The following is a 10859-nucleotide window of genomic DNA, read 5'->3' as shown; positions in this document are numbered from 1 at the left end:
CCCCCCCCCCCCCCCCCCCCCCAACTAAGAATAGACTTGCCATGACTCATGACTTTGCAACAAAAAGCTCTGTTTGATTCAGCCCTCGTATATTCGTCTCTCTGTTCACACGAGTACCATATAATGCAAGTACCTGTGTGTTGATGTACCTCAGGGACTCTGATCCCCTTGCTATCAGTTGTGTTTGCTTACTGCGGTGCCATTTCGGGCCAGCTGACCGCTCCATACTGTCCTCTCCATGCTTTGCTGACAGGACAACATGGATACTATGAACAATCTGCAGTCATGAGCAAATGAAGGAGCAGAGGGAGCTATGAAGGATCGAGAGGTGTCGGGAGGGATGTTTGGAATACGTACAGGTGGATGTACGTCCTCTATCTGAAGTATCTTTACTGTTGGAATCCAGCAATGCTATTTGTAGCTCTCCGTGTCTGCTTTGGGTGCATTTTATGACGCATTTATGGTTGTATAACTGTAAATTCCTCGCTTTATGGGTGGTTAGAACATCTTGACCCTATTTGATGTCAAAAAATAATTTAAATACTTGTAAAATACATGATTTGGGATGCCCTGGGGCTGATGCTAACACTAAGGATTAATTTGTCTTCCCCGTCTTACACACACGGACACAAGTGATGTCCACTGACCAACACTGGCTTTCAGTTTGCCAGGTTTGTCTCTTTGTGGCGAGCCAGAAGCTGCCCTCACTGAACACATGATGACAGGAATTCCTTCCTGCTCGGGGCTTGATGTAATCCCTAATACAGGATTGAGGAATGCCAGTGAAAACAACACCCTGGTTGCTAAATGAATGAGCGGCTGCCTCGCTGCATCACACAGCAAACAGCCGCAGCGACGAGCCTCGTCTCACAAACCTGTACAGCAATATGCTCCGGGCTTCGGGCTTCAGGCTGGGTTCGGCTTTACTGACAGGATATTGTTTTACTATTTTTGTTGGCCAAACTAAAAAAATTATGTCAGTAGGACATTTTTTAACAAATATTAGTGTGAGGTGTGGATGAATATCGCCTTAATTAATATAGCTTTTCAGGTTTGCCAGGTTAAAAGGCTCAATAATCTTAATTTATGGTATTCTTTTTGGTTATACTAATATGACATATAGGTATAGGCTTAATTAGAGATATTAATGTACAAGTAGCATGCAATGGATTACTCATAAGTCCTAAAATAGGCAATAGTCATAGTTGGTGTGCAGATGCAGCAGCGGGATACTGGTAAGAGGCCTGGAGACATATCCAAATGAAACAACATGATGATGGCGTCTGCTTTCTTTCTTTTTTCTTTATATTTAATGGCGCATAAAACAGATCATTTAACAAAAATCTATAAATAATAATTGAATATGCAAGGGAGGCCAGAAGCCTAAAGGGCTTATCACGAGTCTCCCCCAGTTTTAGTTTAAACAAACAAACTAAACTTAAGTTATTATAATTTTTAACAGAAATAAATGCCTTCAAATGTCTTGTTTTCTCTGACCAACTTTCAAAAATCCTCACAGCAGAGAAGCTGGAACAAGGAAAATGACTTCACTGGTTAATCGACGATCAAAATAGCTGTGGATTAGTTTTGATAACTTATAATATATAGGTCATTTATTGTTATTTTATAAGGAAATGTTCTTGAGTTAAGATGACCAAAAAACACTACTGCTAAGTTAAGTTAAGTTTGGCTTATTTTGTTGGATGATAAAGGACCTACATGAGAGCAGAGGTTGTTTGCATTTTGGTAAGTGTACTGATTTTACATATTTAATTGACAAATGCTCAAACTTTAACTAGAAGCTTTAAAATCTTCTTTCTTTTTATATATTCATCTTTCTTAAGAGTAGATATTTGTCAGTTTATTAGAGTACTAGTGTCTGTAGCCACAGTTTCAAGTGTAACAATTCACAAAATGCAGTGTTTGTCTGTTTAAGTAACCATTTAACTCTCACGTCTCCAGTTCCTGACAGGTTCAACCTACAGATCCTCATCAGTAACACCAGAAAAGACTCGTGTATATACACGTATATATTATACACCCCAACCCCAGACCCACCTACACGTCCTGAACGAGCTGGGTCCCTCTGCTGTCAGGCCTCATGTACTGGAACCCACATTAACCCAGCCACCCAACAATCATCAGCCCCGTACACTATACTTCACCACCTCGCTCCTCTCCGCTGTGGTCGTTCCAGTGTCGGCTAACAACGCTCAAACAGTCACGCTATCCCGCTGCAGTCCCATTCCAGCAACCTAATCATCTTATGGGTAACAATGACACCAGTATTTACTGTAGAGCCATGTTTCTGAACAATGCTACGCATGACAAGCACACCGATGGTGTGCCTGCTGCTGGAGCTTAGCCTCTCTTGAGGTTTAGCACAAGTACGTATATTGATTTAGCTTTCTAGATGTGTTAATTTTAAGGTGACCATTCAAATCCATCGCTGGAGGCGTTTGAGTTGATAGAAAATGATTAGAAGTAATAAACGCCTCGTCATGACATGTATCTCCACCTTTGTTATAAAGTTCTGTAACTTTTAGGGGGTGATAATTGCTTTCATGGGCATTAACTTATTAGTATTGCAGTGTGTTATTTATTATATAGTTTTGAGTCTTGCGCACATTTGCCTTCACATATATGCAGTCTTGATGACACAAGTAAAATACACAGATCATAGTACACAAGGCACCAAATGATGTATGTATTTGACTTTTGAAAGGCACGCAAGGTTTTACCATCGAGCTAATGACAGTCAGTTAAGGTTGTTTTTATCTGCTTTCCTGTGTGCCGTACAGTAAATGTAATCTTTTGTGAGCAGACACTCCAATCAGTCTCCCCTCCTGTATTTAACCAGATATAAATCAGTTGTAAGATACACGAGGAACTCTGAAGTCTTTATCTCTTTGGTCTCTGTTTTCAGGAAGGAGAGGCAGCCTGCTGGGTCTCCTGATGGAAACCGTCTCTCAGTCTGAACAGAGGAGAAAACAACAACAAAAACAACTGTCCCTCTTCTGTGAGGATCAGACTGTGGTCAGACAATGACGGCCGAGTCGCGGCGCTCTGTCTGTGCAGAGGTAACTGTGCCACTGTGCGATTGGTAACTGTGTGTTTGGGCGTATCACACTTCTCCGCATTCAGTAACCTTTTGTATAGTTACCATGACATTGTGTTAGCATCAACACTTACAGCTTCCAAGATCACATTTTCTCATTCATACTTCAATCAAATTCCAGGCCTTATTAAGCGGATCTGCAGGCCTCCTTTTCAGCATATTTTGATTTCCCCACACTAATTAGTGTTTCTGAAGTTTTACCTTAAAGTAAAGGAGCGCTGTGCTCCGCTTTGCAATAACTATTAACCTAGACGTTCACAGAAGTGCTCAGTTGTAATATTATTTGTCGGAGGCTTTTATCCACACACACTTTTGACACTCACCAAGCAGCGAGGCAGCCGTGGAGCTCCTCCATCCACGCGAGTGCACTCCGGCGTTGACATCCACAGGAGTCTGTCCACAGGTGCAGCAGGGCTCTCTCATTGTGTGGGTCACTTCACACTGGCAAACTGTTGACCACAAGCCTCTTCTCTTTTCCCCCTCTCTCTCTCCCTGTGACTGTGTCTCTCTGCTTCACTCAGGCAGTACAACAAGTCAAGGCATGTTCCAACATGCCACCAACAGCTGGACCGGGTGTATGAGCCTGCTCCTAGACCAGAGGGGGAGGAGCAGAGGATTAGAGAGGGGGGAAACCCAGAAAAAAAAACCCCCAGCATGACTCAGCCTGCTTCAGTTAGCATGCACAGCTTTTACTTTTGAGCTCTCTAACACATGAAGGAGTTATTGTTTGAAGGTACATTAAGATTGATTTTCTGGGTGACGTGGTTCACTAGATTTCTTTACAAAAGCAGAGGTGGTGAGATGAAGTGAGGGATGAGGGCAACTGACTGAAAAAGTCTTGCAGAGAAGAACGTTGCTGTATTGGACTGACTTGTCAGATCATCTTTGCCATGTCACAGATTATAAAGAAGCACTTCACGATGTTGTCTATCTTTCTTAGCTGATGCTAAATCCACAGTCTTTTCTGGTAAGCTGAAAGGATGCACGTCAAATTAACAACTACAGTATTGGTTTCTTTTTATCGCATGCAGAATTGATAGTTTACAGAAGCTGTAACTGGGCACCGGCACAGCATGCTGATGAACGCTGATGATTCATCAAATCATCTTATGACCAGGTAAGGCCACATCAATTTCAGATGAAGCGCATCCGTATGAATTACATGGCTGTGAAAATCCTCGGGAATGCATCAGCAAAGATACGGAAAACCTCAGAAATATTCATATTTTCGTGGATCTCTGATGTTTAATGTCAAATATTAATTAAAAAGCAGCTCATTAGTGTAGCTGAGAAAGAACCCGTTATCTGATCCATCAGAGAGAGAGAGAGAGAGATGTATACAAATGTACATTTCATTCTATTAAGCTACTGACACATTCAACCGTATCAAATGTGCAGAATCATCACCATCCATGAGTGCTAATTATGCAGAGCTGCTCTGATGCAAGCTGGTTTTGTTTTTACTAGAGGAGGGCTGATGCCAGTTTATCACTGCTGTAGTGGAAGTTGATCACTCGGCAGATTATGGGTGCAGCGGCAGGAACCAGCTCGGCAAAACCCACCTGCTACAATATGGTCCCAGTCAGGCTGCCTGAGCGTCTCTAAAGCCCCGTACTGTACAACACTGGTGCTGCTCTCCACTGCAGCCCGTCAACAGGCCGATGACCTTATCAATGAAACGGCAAAGTCACTACGATGTTTCGTCCGGAAAGAACTCGAAGCACTTTGCTGCTGCTCGGAGGTTGGTCTTTTCCCTGTAGAGCTGTACAACTTTGTAAGAGAGCAGAAGAGGCGTATTTGCCTGCAGATACTTGCTTTAATCTATTGGAAGGGCTGATGCGGCACTGCACTGCTCGCCAGCGTTTTGACAAAGTGCCAGCAGTAGTTTCACCAACTGAGCTGGTCCTTCATTTATGGAAGCATGAGCGATCCGTTTTGAAAAAGAGTGAAATATGGACAATTGTTGAGCTGGCCCACTCGCAGGAAATCATTTTCTGCAGTTTCAGCTAAATGATCACATAAAAGTGTAATTTATTCATCTTCCTACCTGGGACACAGACTGCAGCTGAGGCCTCACACTTGCGTCTGTGTTCGTCGGGGGGGGGGGGGGAGGGGGGAGGGGAAGGAGCCCCTAGCCCAGCAAGTTCAAAGCTTGCTGCATTGATTACATCATCGAAACTGGAGTGCTGGAACGGGACAATGCACCATCGGGGGGGGGGGGGGCAACTAACTAATCTCTCCAATGCCTCCCTGTGGAGCTTCATGAGCAGTGTGTGTGTGTGTGTGTGTGTGTGTGTGTGTGTGTCTGTCTCTTTCTCCTCTGTCTCTTAACTCAGCCTAGTCCGGTCCGGAGTCAGACGGCCTGCTCTCCCTCATTTACCACCACTGTGTCACGTGACTGAAGGACTGTCTGTGTCTGAGTGAATGATGTGCATGTCTGTGTGCATGTCTGTGTGTGTGTGTGTGCATGTGTGATGTTAGAGGCCAGGCTGCAGGAACTCAGCTGCTGCAGGATACTGCAGGATTGCTGCTCTGCTGCTGGCTCTTGCTTTCTCTCTCTCTATCTGTCTCTCTCTCTCTCTCCCCCTTCTCTAGTCACTCAGGCAAATTGCTCAAGGAGGATGGTGAGAGCATGTGCTGCATACTTTTTCAGTAGGGGAGAGGGTGTGAGTGGAGGAGGGAGGAGGGAGGAGGAGGAGGCAGAATCACAGAGGTGCAAAGCATGCCGGTGAGGCGCTGTGCTGGGCAACTGTACCTCTGAGAGAGACTACAGTAGAGAAATTGGAAATTGGAGACGAGGAAGGGGGAGGGAAGAAGAGGAGAGCGGGCGGGAGGTGGGGGGAGGGCAGAAGTGAGGTGCAAGGAACATCAGGTGAGTGCGGCAATTTCCTTTGCTGGCAGTGCAGCACCCACCCTCAGTGAAAGTGTGAGCAGGAGAACTGCAGATGTTCCAAAAATGATGTCAGTGCTCCGGATGTGGCGTGGACCTGATGTACAGTTCGCTATCACTCTGTCCCCTTCGCTCTCGCCTGCCTGCAGTGTGGAGAAATCCAAAGGCCAGAGAGATGCTTTGGACTTCTGCCTCACAAAGCTGACGACGCAGGGCCGGCTTTTTCAAGGTCTTAGCACAGTTACCTGAGGTGAACTCGGAGCAGACCGAGACTGCTTACAGGCGAGCTGATCTGTCTGGATCCATCATCCAGACGGGTTTCAGAGCACATTTAGAACTGACTCGCTTTAATATGTAGTTCTTTCGCCCACAAACTATTTTTACATAGCCTTTGAATAGGCTCGCACTTGAGCGCAGACAGTGCAATATGGCATAAAAGACAAAAGCAGCAACACAGACTTTTAGAGCAAGAGAGTTGCTGCAGAGATATTATAGTGTTTCTGCTCTGAGAGATCTTTTCATTTCTGTTTTTATCCAAAAGACAAATAACAACTTAATCAACGCATGCACAAACACTTCACTACAAACAAACTCTCTAAAACTCTGCCCTGGTATCCACTTTTAGGATGGAAGGAAAGTCCTAGTAGCTGCAGCACAACTTCATGACTGCACCACAGCTGCCCTGTCCCATGCAGGCCACTGTAGCCTCATTCTCATTGCCCTATTTTCAGCACTCAGACACCGACAGATCAGGACCACTGATACAATAGATCCTTCTTTCCGGTGTCCACTATCATATTCACAACTAACACATGCTGATGAATACAAATCCACACAATCACCAGCAAAAAAAGAGTATGGAGCCGAGACTACGTGTACTCTTCTAAAAGCTAAATCAGCAAAGATGGAAGTCCCCTCTAGTGGAGGAAACTCTTTGTGACCTGGTTAGTCAATTTGTCCTTGGGTCAAATGCAGAGTCTTCTCAACCAGCCGCTATCTGACACGCCGGCTGCTATTTCCAGCCTGTACCATGTGTTAAACATGGATGAGGGGGCAGTGGAGCCTGACTGCTAACTGACTGGCTGTCTGGCTGGTTTTTACTGGTGCAGAGGAGGCTGACAATGTTGAGGCAGAAGCAGCCAAGACAGACGTATATATCAAGTCCCGTAAGGCTGATTTAAGAAGTGTATCATCCCACACAGCGGTAAGACACATAAGAAGACAATATAAAAGGTAAATAAGACAAGAGAGAAAAATGTTTACCCACAGATGAGTCTCGGACGCGGGGCGGAGAGGAGGAAAACTTCTCTGCACTCACTCGGAGCCTCTTGGTTGCTGGTGATGTGCTTCCATGGCGCTGCAAAGTTGACTGCAGCATTGCCTCCTGAACAGAATGACATTGTTTGCACTCTCTCTCTCCTCACTCCTCCTCCTTCTGTACGCGCTCGCTCCCCCTCCTCTTCTTTGCACGCTTGCTGGCAGCATAAACTGCACAGCTCAGCAGTGTTCCCCCACTGCCGCAGCAGATCCTGCATGAGCTCTGCGTATCTGAGTGGGATGGGACTTTTAAAGGGGAATGCAACCTCCAGGGTCAGTGCGTGTGCACATCCTCAGTAGGCCCTCCTCTCCCCTCTGTCCTCCTCTGCAACAACCCCCCCCCCCCCCCCCTTGCAATCCCCCAGAGAATTATCAGTGTAAAGGACTCCTCACAAGAGAGACCCCCTCCACGCACACGTAACTCTTCATCCCCTTTTATTCATTTTCACACTACAGCAAAAGCTGCTTTGAGATATGAGTGTGCTCAAACCTCAATGAGTTTGCTCCACAGAGAGGCCATCTTCTCTGGTGTGCTTTGAAACTTGTCACCAGTCTGAAATCTAATTTCCTAGAGGGATTTCTTCAGGTATGAGTTGCAAAAATGTGTATTTGACCACTTGATAAAAAAAGAATAATTCCATGCTAGATCAAAAAAGGTGACACTGCGTCAAGTTTATTGAAGAAAATGACAGACTTGGTCACCATTTTTAGATAAAGGTTCGTCACCCGGTGATGCACGAAAAAATGCGGTTACTTTATTTTACCAATAAGCAATCGTTAAGATTCATATATCAATCAAGTACATCAACAAAGGACAAAACACGAGGCGCACCACAGCATTATTGCACACAGTACGCTACGCATTTTGACAAATGAGACAAAAAACATGCGATCGGTTAGTGAACGTCGCCATCTAAAAGCTGCTATCTCAACACTTGCTCAAAGTTTCACAATTCCCAAAGGTACAAAATCCCCTTCAGTGAAGGGAAATGTCCTTAATCTGCAATCCCTATTACCTGCCTTTCATTACCCAAGGTGCACTGCTCTACTGGTGCTATTCTGCAGTGCGCTAAAATATAGAAATATCTTGACCAACCAAATTTGTCTTTTGCGCGTTGCACAACTCTGTGAGAGTGAGATCATCCATCATTTAGTCAGCCAATAAGGTTGAGCTTCTCTTCCTGCAATGTCTTTACTTCGCAAAAAAGGCACTTGGTAGTACCCTTCCCGGCTTACAGTGATGACATTTGCGCTGCGCTGCATGGGCTTTGTGTGGATAATGGTGACTTCATTATAAACGTGCTTTAGGTATCAGCCTCTGCAGCAGTGCAGCGCTCTCTGTTTCCCACTGCAGGAGCAAGGCTTTTTTTCCCCTGACTTTGTTCTGCCCCCAGTTGAACCCTGTGATCTTTCATCCTCTGGTGCAAAATTAAGATCTGCATGTATCTCATATTAACCCTGAGTCCATTAAGTCAAGGTGTGTGCTATCCGGTTTTAAGCACATTAGAGTCTGTGTTGTATATATCAAGGCTTTTCTCCCTTATTAGCTTGTATATCTGCCCTTATAAGATACGCCACTGCTGGAACAGATTGCTGAAGCAGCAAAACTCGTATAATGGAACATCTCTGACTGCCGGGGATCAGCTGCATGAGGCTGTCCATATCGGTTAGTGTCGGTATTAATCATATGCATCATGCAGATTATCCATCAGCTGAGAGCAAAACCTCGTTCCCTGCATGTACGGTCTGCATGCAGTGCTGCTGCTGCTGCTGCATCGGTCTGCCGAGCCTCCCGGCATCTGTTGTCTCCTCTGTACTCCGTGACACCGGGGGAAAATGCTCCCGCCAGCATATCCCTCACATAGCCAACGCCATTCTCAGTAATGGCATCCCCTGTGATGAATAAGCCATGAGGAGGGGCACTTTTACATGTCCTATTAGATTACCTCCCTATGCTTTACCTGGCTATACTGTCACCTCATCGCCTCTGGCTCCGCACTCTTCTTAATATTCTCCCTGGTTAGCCCATCCAAGGGCAGAGTGTGTAAATGTGTGTCAGGGCTCATTGATCATATGAATGTAGAAGTTTGGAGTTGAGTCATCTTTGTGGTTCATTGAATGTGTACATACACGACTCTCACTCATGTTTATAATTGACATTGAGCTCTGGGAAAACCGCCCGGCGATTAGCATTTTTTGCAGTTGATAGGAAATGTTTACCTAAATAGGTGATTGTTTTTGTTTGTGTGTGCCTGGGATCACAGCAGACCAACATCATTAGCTTATCAGACATGAGCTGTAACAAACCTGACATAATGCTCATCTGAAGGGAATTTTTAAGAAATAGAAAATATGGACAGTCTTTACACATGCCGATAATGGAGTCGAGTCAGACCATCGGCTGGTGAGTTTGTCTTTTTTTTTGGTCCTTTTTTTTTGCCATTCGCAGCCTATTCCTCAGCCCATTGATCTGCCCAGAAAAAGATAATAGACACATTGATTCACAAGCTCAGCAGCTTGCTTGGTTTACACATCAATTCAGACTAATTCTCAACAGCCCTCAGTCAAGGAGGAGAATTGCTTTGACTGACGACTGACTCCTGGGTCTTTTGAAATGGGAGACTTAAAAGCCGCGCTGAGGAGGTTTTCTTCTCTCTCTCTTTTGGGTGTATGGCATAGCAGAATCTATTTCTGGGAATCTGACAAGATGTAAAATTTAAAAAAGGATTTTGGTGCGCATGAATGATTCTGTGGTTATAAAGGATATTCTCAGGGGAAACCTGACATTAACAATGGAAGACATAGAGTCAGAGGAGGTAATTTGAGGCTCACTTCAGTCGGTCTGGCACAGAGATCGACTGAATGATGGGATCTGGTTTTGTTGGACTAGGTGTGTGGTGTGCTTCACTGCACCAGTGCTTCTTAGTTGATCTCATTTTGTAAAGCGCAGCAGATTCCTCCCGAGGCCGAGTGGAGTGAAAAAGACACACTGTCAACAGCAGAACAGGTCAAACGTGGCTGTAAGCACAAAAGCTGTTTAACATTCAGAATTGTGAATTCTTGATACTAGATGAATTATCCCAGATATAACTTATTTCACTGACATGGAAACACTGGTTCTCCATTTCATCAAAGTATCCCCCCTGACATTACTCACCATCATTTTCAAGATCCCGTTTTGAGAGGCAGAGCTCGATAATGTGAAACGCATGAAGTGCGAGGAGTCATCGGTTTCTCCCCAAGTATGAAATAAATAGTTGTAAAAGGTCGATGACGGATCGACACTATGGTGAGTGTCTGAACTTCTGTCAGCTGGCTGCTCTGTTGTGGCGAATGAGCAGCCGCTCCGTCAGCTGTCGGTGTCAGCAGCAGCCAGTTTGCTCTCCACAGCGCTGTCGAGGCAAAGCATAACGCACCGATCAGCTTTTACTCAGCGAGACTGCAGCGTTGATTAGGCCTTCACAGACGTAGAATATCAATTTCAAGCATTCCTAAGAAATATATCAAGATAGACCGTAAAGAAAAAAAACAGCT

At 45.0% G+C, this 10859-nt stretch overlaps 1 long non-coding RNA gene across 2 annotated transcripts in view; it reads right to left on the bottom strand.

Moving 5' to 3' along the window:
• LOC116382588 (uncharacterized) overlaps nt 1-7397 on the bottom strand; it is an 8912-nt gene extending 1515 nt beyond the window's left edge. Inside the window, exons 1-2 of one of the 2 annotated variants that reach the window (XR_004212725.1) lie at nt 7272-7397; nt 3442-3707 (exon numbers count right to left, since the gene is read on the bottom strand). This is a non-coding gene — a long non-coding RNA (uncharacterized LOC116382588). The remainder of the gene's footprint in view (nt 1-3441; nt 3708-7271) is intronic. The other variant, XR_004212726.1, reaches the window with a different exon arrangement.
• Between the last annotated feature and the right edge of the window lie 3462 nt (nt 7398-10859).

This window comes from Anarrhichthys ocellatus, unplaced genomic scaffold (genome assembly GCF_004355925.1).
Source record: "Anarrhichthys ocellatus isolate YVR2014 unplaced genomic scaffold, GSC_Weel_1.0 scaffold5, whole genome shotgun sequence".
NCBI lineage: Eukaryota > Metazoa > Chordata > Actinopteri > Perciformes > Anarhichadidae > Anarrhichthys > Anarrhichthys ocellatus.
The sequence above is the reverse complement of the archived record's forward strand: the minus strand, read 5'-3'. Positions and strand labels throughout refer to the sequence as shown.